Source organism: Camelus dromedarius, chromosome 8 (genome assembly GCF_036321535.1).
Source record: "Camelus dromedarius isolate mCamDro1 chromosome 8, mCamDro1.pat, whole genome shotgun sequence".
Taxonomy (NCBI): Eukaryota; Metazoa; Chordata; class Mammalia; order Artiodactyla; family Camelidae; genus Camelus; species Camelus dromedarius.
In genome coordinates, this window is record NC_087443.1 from 36326623 (window position 1) to 36346740 (window position 20118).

Sequence of the window (20118 nt, forward strand, 5' to 3'; positions counted from 1 at the left end):
ATGAATGATTATGAATGCCAGGGCTGTTAGGATATATAATTAGGCCAGATGTGATAAGTAGGTAATAGTTTCCAAATCCTCTTTTAGCTGTATGATCAGTATTCCCAGGCTTTTGTTTACATTATTTAAGCAGAGCGAACTTGTCCTATGTTTCCACAGAAATACTCTCTACCTTCTTTGCAGTCTGTTTGCAAAACAGTGTTTCATTCTTTCACATGATCTTTGATTACTTAAGAAACATGGAACCAGGATTTGTTATGTTTGCAGCACCCAAGTCCATGTTTTTGAAAATCAGCTAGTAAATGGTTAGTTTTTGAATCACTCATTAAAATGGCAGTCTTATTTTCACATTGCTATTGATGTTATCTCCAGGAAACTTAAAGAAAGTTCAAAGAAGCATTTGAATTCATATGAATTCAGAAACAATGGATGCAGTTTGTATGAGGGCAATCAAGTATTTTCGGAAGCTATTAACGCAGAACTTTTGCTTGTGAAAAATATTCATGATCTGGGAAATCCTCAGGTTGGATGTTTCTTATTAGTTACCTGATAAACTAGGGTGACAGTGGGCCTGTGATTCCTAAAATATTTGAAATTTCATACTGAAATCAGTGATCCTACTTAGAGAATTGTTCTTCTTGTTGTGCATAGGCTGTATTATATTTGGAGATACATTATTTAGTGAGAGGTGTAGAGGGATGAAGATGAGTGATTTAGGGGGAGAGGAAGCTGCTCCTTGAAATTAATTAACAAAGATAAGTTTATCAACAGTTGAATTACCTTCACTGGAGACTCATTCTGAAGAGATGTACCACGAGGTAGACTTAACTAGGTTTGTAGAGAATTGATTAGTGTGGCTCTTTTCCTAATGTTGATACAGAAATCTTTGATGAATCTTAGGACATAGTTTTCTCATTATCTCTTTAAAACTATTTCTAAAACAATGAAATGCTGAACATATACCAAGGAAAGATGGAGGAGTTGCAACTCTTGATATTACATTTCTATACTAGCTCCTCATAAGCCACTGGTGTCACAAATGGGGTGCGTGATAGTTGCTTTATCAGTGAGGCATGACAATACATTTACTTGCTTAAGGAGATAATTATATTATAGTAGTTCAGCATCTCTTCCCTAAACTAAATTTAACTAGTCTTTACTTGATCAAAATCAAGTACAGTTATCTGATTTTTTTTTCTACCTTCTGGGAATGGAATTGTAAATAAAAAGAAGAATGTGTCAAGGTTTCTCTTTTTAGCCAAGTGAAAATGTCCTATAGGGAATTGATTAGGTTAAGTCTACCAAAGTTGTTCCTTCATCTTGCCTGTGTCTCAGTTTTGTAATCATATTAGTAATGTCTGTGAACACACTCTTAGAGTCATAATGTCTGTATGAGGAACTAAGTTTACAGTTTTATTCTCCATAGTATAGAGCCTATATCTGCCATATGCAAAGAAATATAAGTGAAATTCTAAAGTGTCCAGAATGTGAAATGTGTTGTGGGAACACTCAGTTCACAATCAATTCTGATCATCTGAAATTAAAAAAAAAATTAAGCAAAGTTATTTACATATTTAATTACAATTTGCCAATATCTATGTGATTTATAATGACCGTACAAGATAACTAACCAAAATAGCTACATTATCATTCAATCAGAAGAGAGAAATCCTTTTTTCTTCCAATTGAGTCTGTGTAACTTTAATTGAAATATTCCAGGTGATTATGTCCTGTGCCCTAAATATAGCAAATAGAGAATAATCCTGGGTTGTAAGTCTATTTTTTTTTTTTTTTACGAATATAACAATGTAGTTTATGACTTTCCAATTTTGTCATTTTAGTTTTTTAGATAATTTTGTGGCTTGTCTTTGGAAAAAGCTTCTCATTTTTCATTTATTTGTCTAATTTCAAACTTTTCTCCAAACAGCTTTCCTAGAAATTTATCAAAAGCGTGCCTCACTAAAGGGAATTCAGGGCAATAAATTAGATGAAAATGCTAATTAGATCAGTTTGATCTTAACCAAAGCTGAAATATGTGAGCATTTTCTCTCCCAGAGAGATATTGTCTATGAAAAATACTTCCAACTATTTTATCCTCCACAATTAAGTAACAGAAGATGTTCATCTTTGTTCACATCTGCTCCTAACTTGAACTTATTATTTATAAATAATCATCAATTAAGTAATTTGAAATGTCATGTTTTACGTTATGAAGACTTAATAGTTCATACTTTACTAAGTGAATGGTCTGTAAATGTGGCCTATTTTCCCCTTTTCTTTTCCTTTTATGCAGTTCTCAGATTTTAACCCTGCTTCCTGAAAATAATGAGCTATTGTGAATTGTTTGTATTACTGAGGCTTTCTTATCTTCGTAAAATTTGCCTTTAAAGTACAGTCATCAGTGGTGAAACCTCAGCCATACTCATCTAAATCACAAAGAATGTTTTTCAAACATTGCACCTTTGATTTTAATCATTGTGGCTCATTAACACATTTTCAAGACTTGATCTTCTAAGTGTTTTCTCAGCATTAAAAAGCAGGGTTGCCCTGTTACATTTCAGGAATTTGCATTGTTCATAAACCCTAGCAATTGGTTTTCAGTGAAATGTAGGCAACATCTGGGATGCTGCATTTCATTCAGACCGAGGCGTAATATTGTAATCTCCAAGTGAAATTTTTTTATTCCACCCAATTCTTCCCTGTTACTAAGCCCCTCCACCTGTCAGGAATTCCTGATAGGGGAGAGAAAATGTTCGCTTTTTCAGTAAAATAACAGACCTTCTGGATTGCAATGTGAAGGCTTAGAAGTTACATTTTCAGTATCAATTTTAGTTCTTTCACACTAGGTTGGGGAAAAACTTAAACCAAGAGTGGACTAACCTAGTATTTTTTGTGAATGATGTATGAGCTCTATCAATTCAGACGTTAGCAGGACCCAGAGCATCTATTGCAAACCCCCAAAACAGAACAGGCACGTAAATGAACCTGACCAAGCCATTGGGTTGGCATCCACCACTGGCAACTGGTAGTGATGGCAAATAAAAGGTCATTCTTTAGGTGCTCCTTTAGGCCCAAACGTGAATCTTCTCCCTATTAGAATGGAGGAGAGTCATATAGCTGCATTTTTTTCTGCTTAAAGACAAATAAGACAGTTAAAAAGAGTTTAGAGTCAATAAAGACTCCCAGTATTTTGTTGTAATTTTTTCTTGTGACCAGTTTAAACAATAGATAGACTTTTAAGATGAATTTCATCTAAAAACCATTTTAGGGGCGAGGGGATAGCTTAGTGGTAGAGTGCATGCCTAGCATGCATGAGGTCCTGGGTTCAATCCCCAGTACCTCCATCAATAACATAAATAAATAAACCTAATTACCTACCCCCCCAAATTTTACATCTAAAAATAATTTAAAAAACTTTAATAGCAGTCAGTAACTCATATCAATTCCCTTTCATTTAACATTTTTCATATATAAATATCCTGCATTTTTGTAGCCTAACTAAAACATGCTACTTACCTGATGCTGCATCTCCATTCTATCACCTTAAATGGCTGTAGAATAAAATACAGAAGCTTTAGTTTCAGCAGCTTTTGCCCTCTACAGTCCAGCAGAGGTTGGAAATTAGTGGTCCGCATACTAGGTGTGACTCAGAATGACTCCAAGACATTTTATGTGTCCAGTAGAATTTTGACCAACAGAATTTTATGTTTTGTCGTAAGAATTAGTTTCTAATTTTACTTGCATAAAAATAGCTCCAGATTAATGGCATATCATAACATACCATTAGAAACTTGGCATATCTTCTAGAAACTTTTCTTTCCTCCCTTTGGAAATTGTATTTTTCCTGGTGTCATGTGCTATAGATTTTAAAGGACTTGCCACTCAGTTATATTGTTCTAGGCAGCTATATGCTATTGATGAACTCTTCAGATAGACTTATAGAGAAATGACTTTTCTTTCAAAATAGAAAGTAACTTATAGGAGAAAAGAAAAGTTGTATCATTCCTCTTTGCATCTCTCCTAGAGCCTACCATAGAGCTTTTCGGTGCTAGATTAAAAGGAGCCAGAAAAACAAAACAAAACAGCTCTTGAATTTAGCCTACATACCTGTGCTAATTCTATTCCAGCAGTGAAATACCTTTTCTTCCCTACTGCCCATCTAAAATGATCATTATTCTTCCTAACTTCTCAAATGCCACCTCCTTTGCAAAGGAGCTTCTGATTCCCTTTCAGTTCAAATTCACTGCGCCATTGTCTGTGTCACCTCGAATGAGCTTGTCCTCTAGTTAATGCTTATTTCACTTTACTTTATATGATAATCAGCCTTTTACATACAAGTTTCTCCCACTAGGTTGTAACGTCCTTAAAGGCAGCTACCACCCTTTATTTATCTTTCTATTTTTCAGTAGCCTTTTATACATAGTAGAGGTACCCAAGTCCTTCTCTCAATTATAATTTTAAAATTCAATACAAGATTACACTGTGACACATTCTACTACAGTTAGGCAAGAGAACAAGCCATCATCTCAGTTTGTAGGAAAACAAAAACTCAAAAGCAGTGGAATGTGTCAAAGGCTGAGGCAGAAAAAGATCAGGGAAGTAATTCATTACCGTCTGGAGTTTTATATTAGCCATTTTCAGAAAACTTATGGTCAGACTCTTAAAAGTTTCTCTAGCAAACTTTTGAACAAGAGATCATGACTTTTGTGTACTGAGTTTCTTAGAAGAACCATTCTCGAAGTGTGTCTATTAAAAGATCCCACTGAACTTAATTTCACTAACGGTTCCAGCAAATCCCTGTAAAGTACAGCAGCCATGCCGTCAAATTCAGAAACAGTTGCTGGCCAACTTCCTACCCTTGGTAGCAGTCTGAGACAGGCCTCCAAATTACATACTGTCTTAATTTGGCTTCAGCCTTAATCTGACAGCCTTTAGCATGGTTAGTAAGAGAGCATTAATAAGCCACTTCTGTCTGCAGATCACTTGGCTAGCCTGGATAATCAGCATCTTCATATTGGTGATGCCAAAATCAAAGGTTAAATGACAATTTAGCCTCTTTAAAAAAGATCCCATGGTCTCAAAAGTGCTTCTGTGACTGCAGGAGTTTGGAAATTTGGACTAACTTTGTGAACTGAAGAAAGCAGCTACCAGAACTTCTAAATGAAAAACTTGTTTTCCTTCTATAGAGAACTGGATTTGAATAGGTCCAGAGCTAGTCAGCAGGCTGAGGGTACTTCCATATCTTGCCATTGTAAGTTATTGAAAATATAAACTTGTCAGAAAAAAATAATGTCATAAAAACCGAAATTTCCTATACACACTGGACAATGCAAAGGTTTTTTTTCACCTTTTGATATAGTTAGATCCTAAGAGAGGCACATGGAATAATCTACAAAGCCATTGTTAGTAATATCCTTATTAATAAAAAATCATACATTCTGACACTGGTAGAAATTTTATTGACAAGGAAGGAAATGATATAGAGGGCTTAAGGATGGATTTCAGAGAATCATCAAGAGGGTCTTAAGCATTCCCATATCTGGAAAATGTAGAAACAATGAAGCTAGTGCTAAATGAAGGACAGATTAAAAAATATCAGAGATGAATTGGCATGGGTTCAAAGGAAGGGGTCACTGGGAGAGGAAGTGGAGAATCTGGACCAGCTGTGTGGATGTTCACCATGCAAAGATGTTCCAGAGCTCTTGTACATTCTTTAAGTGTAGAACTCTTATTAGCCTCAGATGTATGTTCTCCAGGCAAAGAAGATATTATCTGGAAAGAGAAATAGTTCACACCTTTCTGATCCTATTTTCACATACTTTCTGTCAAAAGACAAATTCAGATTTATTTTATGGGCCTTTATGTGGTAAGAATAAGTAGGGCGTACAATACCTTATATGTAAAAGGATTAGGCATGAAGTCCAGTTTTAACTCTAGATTGCAAACAACAGAATCTAACTATAAACACACACACACACACACACACACACACACAAGAAGGTTAGAGAACAAGAAGAGAAAATAGTCTGTAGGGAATGGTGCATGCAGGAACTAGTTGGTCATTCCCAAGACACATCTTTTTGAGCTGCCATTCCAGCCCTCGGTGAGCATTTAAGGCCTTTGTTGGCATCATAACATTTAAGACAGTGAACCCCACAGATGGTGCTTTCATTTGCCACCACATTCCAGATACTTCTACCACTAGAATAAATCCAAAACTCACCCCTGCTTTTGCCTCACTTGCTCTGAATTCACCTTCTTAGGCAGAAGCATCAAAGGAGCAGAATTTAAATTCTGTGCCCAGACACCTTGATAGTCACCATGCAGGAGGAAGAGAGCAATACTGGCCTTTGAGCTTCTATGGAGACAACAGCTTGCCTCACAGTAAGACTCTAATACTGGCAGATTCCCCAGCACAAGAGGGGCTTTGGGGTCTGTGAGCAAAAGGACATGGGGATGTGAGGAGCAGGAGAAAAGAAGTATCAACAAGGGAGTAAAGGTACTTGCAGAAGGGAAATCAAGGATGGATTTTTACCAATTGGTTTGGCCATCTTCTGTGTTGGGACAATGTAAATGCTTCCCCCTACATCACCCAAACACGAGCCCTGCCTTTCAGCAACTTATTGTCAAACCCAATTTTTTCCGATAGTTTATTAAATTTAAAAAAATAAGATTAAAATTATGCTTTATGCCTGGTAGATTTATTAAAGGAAGTATTGATACCACCCCAAATCTAAGTATGTTTCAGGGAAGATGTGCCTTCACAGAATACATGATGTGAGTGCAATTCTATCACCAAGAGAATAGAAAGATAAACACCCAGGTGTCTATGAAGTCTTGTGAAAAGTGGAAAAATCTCTCAGTGGTTTCTTCTTTTTTTCTTTCTTTAACAAACAATAACAAAAATTAACAGGCCTGTAATCCTATTATTATTCAAATACAGTAATAGTATATCAAACTATATCTTTTTGTTTTAAAGCCAAAGGGATGGGGACTTTGACTTTATTCATTTAAAAATTGACTAAGCACTAGAATTCTTTGTAACAGCACAGACTAGTGCCTTCTAAAATCATGGTATTTGCATGGCCACTGGGAAGAGAGAAGTGGCTATTCAAGGCCAGAGGGGATCAGAGGCTCTGGGGTCATAAACAATTGTAGGTCCTTCCCATCAATATCTCAACACTCCAGTAATTCTCTAAAACACGCCCTTATTCCACAGCAGTCATGAGGAAGCTCTGGACTAGGCTATGATCACTTGGGTAATCCAACAATTAAGTCTCTTTATAACAATTACTGTAAAATACTTTATAAACTGTAATATAGTGTATGCTTTCTAAAATATAGCCATTATCTGGCAGGAATCTCCTTCCTTCTACTCCATCTTGAAAGTCAAATTTATGAAACTAATGAAATAACTCCCTTCAGTTGTTACAAGTATCTATTTCATGTATTAATAGTCCTCAGTTGTAACGACTGTTAATTTTACTTTTGTAGAGATCTTTATATGTGGACTGGAGAATCTGGTTATATATTTATTGATGTGAGCTGGTAAAACTTTTATATACTCATCTGTAAAACTAAATTTGAGGTGCACGTTGACGGAAAATAAGCTGAGGTGGTACATCTGTCAGATTTTCTTTCTTCTGGCTTTGCAGTGAACATAAACCATGTGAAGTGAATGTATGAATCAGATCGCATTCACTTTGGTGTTAAGTAATTGGTGCAGACAGCAGAGCTTAAATGACAATAGTTTCATTTCATTTCCAGCTTCTCCTTCCCAGCTGTCTTTTATACCCATTTTTCTGGGATTCCTCAAACATAGTGCCGGTTGGGTAGGAGTGTTCACAAATTGGCATAATGATATTGCCAGGTTTCCAAGGCAAGAATAAGTGTAGTAAGTCAAGAGTTAAGCATTTCTTAGGTGAACGGTACCTATAGCTATTGCCAAAATAAGGCAATATTGCATTTATACTGTCAGCAGGTCAACATTTTCAAATGACAGTGCTATCTGCAAGCATTATTAATAGATATAAATATTTTCTTCAGTAAAGTCAGTATGTAAGTCATTTATCATGATTGCATGAGTTAAAGATTATTTCACCTCTTGGTGAAAACTATACATTTGGGAACACTATCAACATAGTAGATATCTCAAGATCTTCAGTGAAGAAAGGAAAGGCTGTTTGACCGAAGAAGAGAGGATATGTTAAATGTTGGGAGAACAATGCTGGGAATAGAGCACATGGAATAAAAGAGTATCCAGAAACGATGATCAGAAGTTTGACCAGCTCAGTGAGGATATAGTTCAAGAAAGGCCTAAGAAATTTTAAAGTGGAAAGTCTTGCCCTCAGATGCCCATACTGATTTCTGCTGACATTGTTTTCATTTTGCAGATTAAATTTTCCAGCTCATGGTAATTTACAACTTCCTCTTTTGTCAATTAGAAAAGAAAGTATTATTGCTTAACAATCCCACACAGCAGGCTGAGGACCTGGGAATAAGTTTCTTCTCCTGAAACGTATTAGTAACCCAGTAGTATCTTAGAAAGTGTAATATATTCTGGTGATCATCCACCATTTAATTTTACTGTCTGCCAAAATCTGTAGCAGTTAAAGTTAAGTGAACAATTTACATTATAAAATTTCTCTGCTGATATAGGGATTTTTAAAGGTATCATTTATTATAAACACTGCTGGCAGTATTTCTTTAAGATTCTAGATGTTAAAGTCTATTTAGATTGTAGGTTATGGTGATTTAAGAAAGGTTAATGGCACATTCCTTTACTACTTGCCTCCAAATTCTTATGTAACTAAAAAGAGGAATGAGAGTTCTGATATTGATAAAAAACCAAGTTATTTTTGAGGGAAGAAGTAAGTTAAAATGTTGTACTTCTCTTACCATCTCCCCGACCTCATTTATTTATCCTCCTTCTACCAGCTTCTTCTGTATGTAAATAGTTATTGTTTCTTTATTATTTGTGGTCATTAATATATTCATCCTATCTTCACAATTAGTCAAATAATTTTGAGGCTCAGGACGAACAGTGTGGTGGTTTTTTTTTTCTTTTTTCATCTTTTTAAAAATTAAGTATAAAGGCAAATTCACAAAATTCAAATCTAACGTCACTTTAAAAAAAATTAGTTAAGGGAAACAACAGGGAATAAGCCCATAATGGCAAATACATGGGTGCTGGAGGATCAGGAAAAAAATCCAGAAGACAGAAAGCAGCTGGTAACATGCAGACTGATGGAAAAGAGCAGCAAACACCTCATTCCAGAAAATGCACAAGCTGAGGCCATCAGGGAGGTGAGGGTTCCACCTAACTTGATGCTGACTTGTTAGCATCACTGGATACATGGAAAACATTGAAGTAATGGCCTCATAATTAGTGAGAAAATTAACTTAGAATACTGCATGCATCCAAAATGTGTGGCAAAATAAAAACCCTTTTGTGTGCATAAGAACCCAGAATATTTAAGTTGCACAAACCCTTTTTGAGGAATGACTGGAAAATGTACTCAAACAATACAAGGGAGGAAAAAACCAGAAACAGTAAGACATGGAAAACTGAACTAGTGACTCTAATTCAGGGAGAAAATGACAAGATGGCAGATCTCTAGCAGGTGTAGAAAGTGACTGATCCAAATTAGAACAGAAAGTCAGGGGGCTGCAGGGAAAAAAAAAAAATTCTAAAAGGAGCCTGGGATACATTCAGACAAACAAAATTATTAAATTGGTCACACGATAATGGAAGCAATTTACTATCCTCTCTAAAAGATGTTAGTGTCTAAGTCCCACCCAGCTAGTTTAGAATATCATGAACCCAACTACATAATTCTAAAGTTTTAAAACTCTTGTCTGGTTGTATTGTTACCAGCTTCTGCTTTACTATCGGTATTTGTTTATAATCTGTCATGTCTTTTGTCATTGTTAAGAAACCAAATTTCATGTCACATAGTAAACATTACCTATTATGCCTATTATGAATATGTATCTGTATGCATATGTATATATATATGTAAATGACATATACACACATGTGCATATGTACATATGTGTATATCTATTTATAATAGTAATATATTTAGATATATTATTTTATTATAAACTTAATATATTTGATATTAGAATATATAATATCTATATAGTACATGTGTTATATGCAAAAAGTTGATTTTTTTTTTGTGCCTGTGTGTTTAATGGTCTTTGTATAAAATAGAGTTATTGCGCAGCATGACAGAGGCAGATTCGTGCTTATTGCCAGAAGTGGCTGGAAGTCTAGTATTAACTTTGGCTATGACAAAGATGATGGACTAGCTAGTGATTTATAATTCATTGTCTAAAGTATGATATCCCCCAGGTAGCACCCAGGGCCAGCTTGTTCACATTGTTTAGGGATGTTGTGATGGATGGCTTACACCTGTTTCACTGGCTACATAGCTCGGCTTGGCTATCTGACCAGTGGGGCATAAAAGACTCTGCTAGAATCTTTTGGCTTAACTCTTAAAACCACAATTTCTTGCATGTATCTTGATGGTTCATAACCCAGAGATGAAGTGTATCGTGTGTGACTAAGAAAAGACTCTGTGTGGGTGTGCCTGCAATCTCCCCGGCTCCGATGCTGCCTTGCACATTCTTTCTCCTGCTTTGCTGTATTCTTTGTATTGAATAAGTTTTATGTGAGTTTGTTATATAGAGTTTTGTGGACTCTTTAAATCATTCAAGCTTGTGTAGTTATTGCAATCTTATTTATTTACAAAAAAGAAAGTATTGAAAATACCAAGAACAAGACACACACACACACACACACACCTACACACACCTACTTTAATCATACAGAATAAAGCAAGTGGTTATATTTGGTTTTGTTGTTAACTGTGGTTTTTTTTTTTTTTTTTTGAAGGTCCTCAGTAAGTTTTCCTAATTGGACATTATGCAGCCAAAATTACTGGATCATGCTTTTTTTCCTCAGAGGTCTTTCTAAGCTCTGAAACCTTAATAGCTAAACTTTCACTTTATTTAGAATAACTGACTCACTATACGTACCAATGGTGAATGGATCAACATTTCTCATGAGTACTGACTCAGCCTTTAATGGCCTATTTCCTCCAATAGTGTGATCTGTCCACCAAATTTACCATTTCATTACCCTCTCTCCTTAAAAACTCAGAACTATAACAAAACTTATCCTCTCTGTATTACTTACTTATTGCAGTATTAAAAATACCCTAAGATTTAGCAAATTAAGACAACAACTATTTATTGTATCACAGTTTCTGAGAGTCAGGAATCTGGGAGCAGCTTAGCTGGGTGATTCTGGCTCAGAGTCTCTCATGAGGTTATAGTCAAGCTGTTGTCCAGGGCTGCTATCATCCAAGCCCCAATGAGGGCTGGAAGATCTGCTTCCAAGCTCATCCACGTGGCCCTTGGCAGGAGGCTTCAGTCTCTTGCCATGTGGGACTCTCCATATGCTGCCTGAGTATTCTCCCGACATGGCGCCTGGCTTCCCTCAGAGCGATCAATCCAAATAAGGGAGACAGGGAGAGAGAGAGAGAGCCTAGGACGGAAACCAACATTGTTGTATAACCTAATTTCTGCAGTGGTATACTATCATTTTTGATATATTCAATTTGTTAAAAGGGAGTTACTAAGTTCAGTGGGTTACTAAGTTAATTAAACAGGGTATGACTATCAGGAGGCAAGGTCGTTGAGCCATTTTACAGACTGCTTACCACAGTTTCTAAGGGTTTTATCTTCTGGATGTGCTCAATCTATTTCCATGTCCACAAATAGACTGTACTTTTTAGAGTGCTTATATCTCTCAATCCTCCTACTTTCTAGTCTAACATCTCACTTTATAGACATAGCAAAGGAACTGGCATATGGTACTCAATAAATATATGTTAAATGGATGAATAAATAGTAAATGCACGTCTCACTGGGGACCTTTAATAAATTCGATTGATTGACCGAGCAGAACAGTTGGAAAAATAAATCCTCTCCATGACTAATGCATGCTAGATGGTTTTATAATGGTACAAACACTGGGGACAAGTTCACAAATGTTCCTCTAAATATTACTTTATGTGCTATGGTCAGATTGAAAGAGTTTAAAGAGAGAATTTGAAAATTGAAAGTTCTTGACTTAGGTTTGCCACAGTACAATTATGAATGGCCCTTAAACTATATGGGTCCCATCTCTTCAGCTGCTAACAGGAGAGTAAACTAAAGATGTCCAGTATTCCTCTGCATATTTGGTAACTCATCTTTTTAAAATCTAAGTCATTTGCTTTCATAGACTTGATATGCACCAACAGACTTACTATCTAGATGATTTCAAATTCTCAAAATCCTACATAAATCCTAATCCTGATAAAATTTTATCTCTAAAAGTGCTTTCACTTCCAAATTGTTTTTAATTTTGTTTTTTATGATATACCTTCATTAGTTGGTATCTTTTCTTCAAATTAAAATCATTTTAATAAGAAAAATATTTCAAAAATCCAAATTATGAGCAGCACAAGACACAGCAAAGGATTTTTTTTTGCTTATTCTTTAGCAGTTCAGTTTAATTCTATTTTTGAAATGTATTGCTATTACATTTAGCAGTATGCTTAAGAAATACAATGGGACAAGACAAACAATGCATTTTATGCCAAAAGAAAAAAGCAGTCAAATCCAAATCATCTGATCCATCTGAGTTTATAGTGAAAGCATTTATGTAAAGAATTTTTTTCTTACTTTCAGAAATAGTAACTCTTTTAGAGAATTTAAAAGGGATCAAGAACACCTAATTAACATGCAGTCATTTTAATGACAGCTTAATATTTTTAAACATGAAAGGCAAAATTTGAGAGCAATTCTGTATATAAAACCTATTCAAGTTTTTAAATAAATATTTTACACGAATCTCAGAGCAAAGATATTTGTAGAGACTCTTTAAAGCTTACAAATTATATTAGCTTTTGATAACTTTGTGTATCTCTGAGATGTTTCATGGCAAATACTAATTTGAGCAAACCAGTGGTTTTTAACTCTTTGTAAAACTGCATGTTATCACATGAATCTCTTCTGCTCTTTCAAGGGACAGTAAATTCTCACTCAAAAATGTACACCTGAAGCAATGATAGGATGCCATTTAAAACTCTGTGAAAGGAAGAAACAGAAAGGTGGAAGATTATTAAGGTAAATGGTAGTAAAGAGGACCCTAATCTCAAGAAGAATGGTTAGTTTAAAATGTCCTTCAGAAACAAGCCAAGGCTTTTCTCTATCCTTCTTGGAAAATAAATCGCAGTCAAAAAAATCAGTATAATCTGATTGTATTAATTCTATATTTTTAAATCAAACTTTATGATAATTTGGTTATTTGTATGTCATATTCAAACACTCATCTGGATTTTGTTAAGTTATGGGCAACATCCCTTTCCCACAGAAACATGGGGAAGACTGCACTTCAAACTATCCCTTCTGTACCAAAGACACACAAGTGATGAGCTATGAAGGAAACTTCTGTTCATAGCTTCCCCCATACACAGGCAGGAGCAGGAAAGCCTCATTTTCAATAAGCAGATCTAAAGAAGGTAAATCTGTGTGATCAGAGGGATAGAATATTGACCAAATTTTTCAAAAAAAAGTATTTTCATATATAGGTACAGTGTTTTAAAAGTCTTCAAAGATGCTGAACATAAAATGAGATGATAATGCTTATGTGCAGTACAATGATAGCACAATGACATTTAATTAGATCACAAGTAGGAAATCCCTTTAATAAACCTGTGTCGAGCCATGTTGACTCACAAGCTCTATACCTATCAGCACTGAATGAATAAAAAATAAAGACAAAATTCCTCCTCTGTGGAAACACAAATATGCTGGGGAGCAATGAATAGAAAATTAGAATGCAAAATGAGACAAAGATGCATACCACATCTCGTTCTTGATCCTGTTATCTAGGGATGATTAGGTCCAGAAGTCTGGATACTCGAATTGTAGAAAATTGAGGAAACTACCCTGGTACTAAATGTTTAAGCAACCAACTTACTTATCAGCTTTTTCGTGTATTTATAGAAGACCACTAATCCCATAAAATAGTGAGGCTCAATTTGGATATCATCCTCTTTTTCTCATGCACTATTATGGAATGAGAGGTTAATCACTGCATAATTCCTATCCTTGATCAGTCCCCTTCCAGTCCTCCCACCTCCATCCATAATAATAATAAAAAAGAAAATATTAAACTTTAATCCCTGAAAGTAAGTATAGCTCTTCCTCTTCTGTTCCTTCTTTACTACCTCCTATTTATCAACATGTATCTGTAAGGAGCCTGTAAAACTCTAGTGTTTCGGCATGTTAGCGCTTATATGCAGCGCTATCCTCTCTGCTATTTTATGGCCAGGATATAATGAAAGATTAAGCTTATTTTACTTGTTTATTTTTTTCAGTTAAAACTTACTTGGTATTTAGTTACTATGAGTATAGCATTTAAACTAATGGCTTAAAAATAGAGTGTGATCCAGATCTTCCTGGTATATAACTATGGTTGAGGAAATATTAATGGCAGGATTACTTTATGATACAGATTAAGAATACATTAAGGAACAAAATGAATAATTAAAAAAAGGAACAGATTAGACAACGATGAAAGTTGTATAAATTTTGTATGTCAGAGAAGACCGCATAGAGGAGGTAGGGACAGAAATATGAACCTACTCATTATTTAAATTAAAGACAAAGTACAGTATTACTAGAAAGAATGCCTAACTAATTGTATTGCATTACAATGTAATTAGAGACAATGAAATTTATACTGAATATAATTTAATCATATTTTGATTGAGATGATATTTCAGGTTCTTATAATGCTTCAAGATCATCCTTAGAGTATCATGCCCTTAGGGAAAAGTGAGTAGAAAATGAGTCAATTTCCATGATAAGACAAGGAGTTTATGCTGCCAGTAAGTTACAGTCCAGACTGGGTAGATAGTGGTACGATTTCAGTTAAGGTGAAGTAGGTATACTTCTCCCTGTCTCTCCCACTGATGACAGCTACAACTTTGGGCATAATTCATAAAGCAAATATTGGGGAAACTCTGAAAAGTAAATAATAATAGGCTGAAGAGGAAATCAGAACTTGAAGAATGATCTCATACGATGTTAAGTTCCCCGTACTCCCATTTTTTTCCTTCCGTATTTACTGTCTTGGACTCTTGAACAGTCTGAGTCTGGGAAGTTTGCATCAGGCACAGGTGGAAGAGTTCCAAAACAAGTCCCTTTTCTCAGGCCAGAGGGTAGATAAGTGGGGTGACAGTGTGGGGTGAAACTTCTACTCCTGAGGTGATGGCAGCAGTGCCCATGAAAATTGAACAAGAGAAAAGAGAAAACACAAGTTCCTAATATCAGGAATTAAAGAGGATATCACTACAGAACCACAGGCATTAAAAAGATAATAATAAAATACTACAGACAACTCTGTGCACACAAATGATGAGCTAGATGAAGTGGACCAATTCCTTGAAGGACGCAAACATTTAAATGTGTTAACAGATAGTAACAAGTGCTGGAAAAAGATATGAAGAAATTGGAATCCTCAGACACTATTGGTGGGAATATAAACTGGTGAATCTCCTTTGGAAAACAGTTTAACATATGAGTTACCATATGATCCAGCATTTCCATTCCTAATTATATATACCCAAGAGAAGTGAAAGCATATGCCAACATAAAAACTTTTATGTGAATACTCATTGCAGCATTAATCATAATAGCTCAAAAGTGGAAGAAAAATCTCAAATGTTCATCAGTTGATAAATGAGTAAATAAAATGTGATATATGCACGTAATATAATTTAGCAGTAAAGAAAATGAAGTACTGTTAAATTCTGTAACGTGGATGAACCTTGAAACCATTATGCTGAGTGAAAGAAATCAGTCAAACATACAGATTCTATGATTCCATTAGTATTAAATATTATTTTATACTAGACACTAGGCAGTATGGACACAGAAGGTAGATTAGTGGTTATCTGCGAGGGAGGATGGGGGATTTGGGAGTGATGGATAAGAGTGCTAGAATTTCTTTTTTTGGAGCAGTAAAAATATTTTAAAGTTGATTGTTGTGATGGATGCATAACTCTGTGATATGAAAAAACATTGAACTGTACAATTTAAGTGGGTGGATTGTATGGTATGTGGATTATATCTTAATAAAATTGTTGGGTAAAAGTCATTGAAGAAGAAAGAGATGTTCTGAATACTTTGTATCTGCTAAAGAAATTGAATTTGTAGTTTAAAACTTCCAAGAATAAAACTCCAGGCCTGAATGATTTACCAGAAGTTTACCAAACATTTAATTAGGAAATAAAATTAATTATATTTGTAGAAAATAAAAAAAGATGGAACACTTCTCAACTCATTTTTCTAGGCCAGCAATACCCCAGTGGTGAAACTAAAGAAATCACAAGAAAACAAAATTACAGCCCAATCTCTCTCATGAACATAGGTGCAAAAATCCACAATAAAGTATTAAGAAATTCAGTCCAGCAATTTTTATGAAAAGAATAATAACCAAATACAGTTTATCACAGTGATGCAATGCTAGTTCAACATTTGGAAATCAAACATTGTAACCCACCTTATTAACAGACTAAAAAAGGAAAAATATGTAATCATACCAAAGATCCAAAAAGAATATTCAATGAAGTCCAAATTTTATTCATGACAAAAAAAATCTGTAAACTAGAAATAGAGATGGATTCCCCTAACCTGATAAAGGGCAGCTGCAAAAAATCTACTGCTAACATCATACTTAATAGTAAAAGAATGAATGCTTTCTTCCCAAATCAGAGACACGACAAGGATATTTGCTTCACTATCTCTGTCCAACATTGTGTTGAAAGTCCCATCATAAAATGGTCATGTTACCAAAACTGACAAAAAAACACAATGGCCAAAGGATACCCTCAAAAGAGAGTTTATTATATCTTGGGTCCTCAGTAATGACCCACAATATGTTGTTATGTTCATTTTTTTGAATTTTATATGCTGCTCAACCAATTTTGCTTTATGATAACTTTCAGGCTTTTTTTTTTTTTTTTTTTTTTTATGGTAAACTCCACATCGGAAATAAGCCTGTGTGCAGTGTGTGTTCAGACCTGACTTGGCTGAGTAGTTGATCGTTCATTATAAAGAATATTAGCAATAAATGTCTGAGGCTGACTCTTGGTAATTCCATGCTGGGAATGATTACTTACTGTAGATTATGCTGATGTTGGAAACATCTTTTCTGTTTCAGTGTTTTTTCATTCAGCAAATATTTATTTAGCACCTACCGTGTGTCTGGCACTATGCTGGGTGCTTGAGATGCCATTACAAACCAAGTACATGTCCTTAAAGATCTCACACTCAATTTGGAGAAGAATGATAATCATATGATTAAACAGACTGCTGGGTATCTAGCTCTTAATGGAATAAGATTCAGAATGGCTTCCCAGAGCAATGAAGTGCAAAGCTACATCGAAGAAGGCCAAGAAAGAGTTACCAAAGTGAAGAGGATGGAGAATTTTCCTTGATCCACACACTCTGAAATACAGACTCTCAACTCAATTACCTCTACATAGATTGTTGCCAATATTTAAAATTCAGATGACCTAGCCTTAAACTCAAGTTCAAAAATTATTGTAATTCAGATTTTCAAACATCTCTGGATACATTTTTTGATATCTCAAGGTAGTTTATAACAGTTTGTTTTATGAAATAGAGAAAAACAGGGCCTGATGTATTTTCAGTATGATTTCAGAAACCAGTGCCAAAGTTTCTGTTTAGATACTGGCTGTCCAGTTTTGTTTTGTTTTTTTAATGTTCACAACATTTTTACTAACGTCACACACACTCACATATGAGTAGGTGATTATTTTTCCTCACTATTCGTATTTTTAGGCCTTTTAATTTTTCTTTTTATTCCTTTTTTCTCTTTTCAATTGCATAGCCAACAAAACAGGAAGGGTAGCATCCTGAAATATTTCTTTAAGACCAAGCTTCATCTCCTGAGATTGACCTTCTGTGATCCTTTTCCTCTGTTACAGAATCTATCTCTAGATTGACTGGAGTTCAGTTCCTCCTTCCTTCTCCCTGACTCACCCTTTTTTTTTTCTTTTCTACATCAACCACTAAAATACACAGGGGAACATGGTAGAACAAATAGGATATCTTACTTTTGCTTAGTTGTTTCCCCAGAAGGATGAGTAGACAGATTCTCACCAGCTGTCTATCCTAATTTACGTGGGTAACTCCACTTCATGTCCTTTGCTGCTTGGCAGAGCAGCACGTCACACTGGTTCATTTTCCTGCGGTTTTTTCTCAGGCAAAAGCTACAGCGTGATTCCCTGGGTACAAAAAAAAAAAAAAAAAAAAAAAGAAAGAAACAAGACAACAATATTTTATTTGGGTGCATACCAACAGGTATCTGCTTCAACACAGTGAGCTGTGCACCCGATAGGCTAAGGAAGAAGTATAAATACAGTTTTTTAAAAATATGTATTTAAATCTACAAGTTTGCAGTTGTACCCATTTTTGTGAGCTCTGAGGCGACCACTGGTTTTATAATAAAAATGAATCTGATATCATAGCAATGACAATTGGGAAAGCACCAAACAATATATATCATGAGCTTTAAAACAGAATTACTTCCAAACATTAAAAATATTTTTGAGGGATTTTTAATGATATTGAGAAATATTTAGAGGATGTTATTATATGATTAAAGTATTATTCAGAGTATATTTATATAAATTTAAATAAACATAAATATAAATAAATGCATACTTAAATAAATATGAATGTATGTATATTCATAGTATATTTATTGACATAAAGCAGGATACAAAAATAGAGAAGCAAATACAATAATTTAAAGGTTACAACTGGCTACTTTTAAAGTCAATATTTATTTATGATGAAATATATCTGAAAAGATTATATAATAATAATATAGGCACTCATTTACCTATAGCTCAGCTTAAAAAACAGAACTTTCTCCATATTTTAAAAGTGCCCTTTGTTCTTCTCCTTGACCACATCTTCCTCCTACTTCACCATGCTTTCCCCAGGCAATCACCAATTGAGTTTTTATATCATATCTGCTAATCTAAAAGGTTTTACCAGATATAAATATAGCCTTGACAATATATTTCTTAGCAGATAATATTTTTGAGATTTGTAAAATGGAATTGTACTGTAAATATCTTTATGTGACTTGTTTTACTTGTGAATTCATCCCCATTTTCACAGTTGTAACAACTCAATGGAACTTTGAGAAGTGAGAATCTGTGTCAATTAAGGGAATTTCATAACAGAATGCTTGACCACATTGAATGACGTATTTCATTACGCAGCCCTTTTCATTCCAAAGTATCTACACTGTTATCAGGCTCTGTGGGTTTGGGTGAGTTCAAGACCCCACCTCAGCGCAGTCCTGAGAACTACAGTTTTACCTCCATCTTTCAGACCCTATTTGTTGTACTTACTTTCTGGTGCTAGATTTCCCTTTCCATTATGAGTTTTCTTGCTTAAGTGTCTCTGTCTTGCTTTAAGATTTGGTACAGTCATATCTCTGCCAATTTGTTGTAAATATTTTTGTCTGTGCTTTGACCACAATTGTCACCACTAAGGGACTTCATCATGTAAATCAGCCTATGAACTTGGATACAATTAGAGGATAGCCTCCAAGATCTTAAGTTATGTATGTCTGAGTCTTCCTTCTGGTTCAGCTAGAACCTTGTTACCTACTAAGTATAATGGAATGCTCCTCATCATTTGACATATCCTTTCTTGCTTATTCAAATTGTACTCATTCTTCAAAAAAACAATTAAATGGCGTCTTCCCTGGGAATCTTTCTTAACTAAGTCATCATAAAATCCTCCATATTTTTAATATTCTTGCTTTCCATTTTGGTATTCAGTACTTCCTTCATGACACTTTGATGATGGGTATCTATCATTCACTTTGTAGATGGCAAAATTAACATCTGAATTTATCTCAAACTTCTATATTGACTGGCATATAAGAGGTCACCACTAAATATTTGCTAAATTGAATTGTTTGTATTATTTGTGTAATAGAAT

At 34.8% G+C, this 20118-nt stretch overlaps 1 protein-coding gene across 8 annotated transcripts in view; it reads left to right on the forward strand.

Annotated features, from left to right (window-relative positions):
• Positions 1-20118, forward strand: part of CTNNA3 (catenin alpha 3) — a 1350697-nt gene that overhangs the window by 987594 nt on the left and 342985 nt on the right. The window lies entirely within an intron of this gene.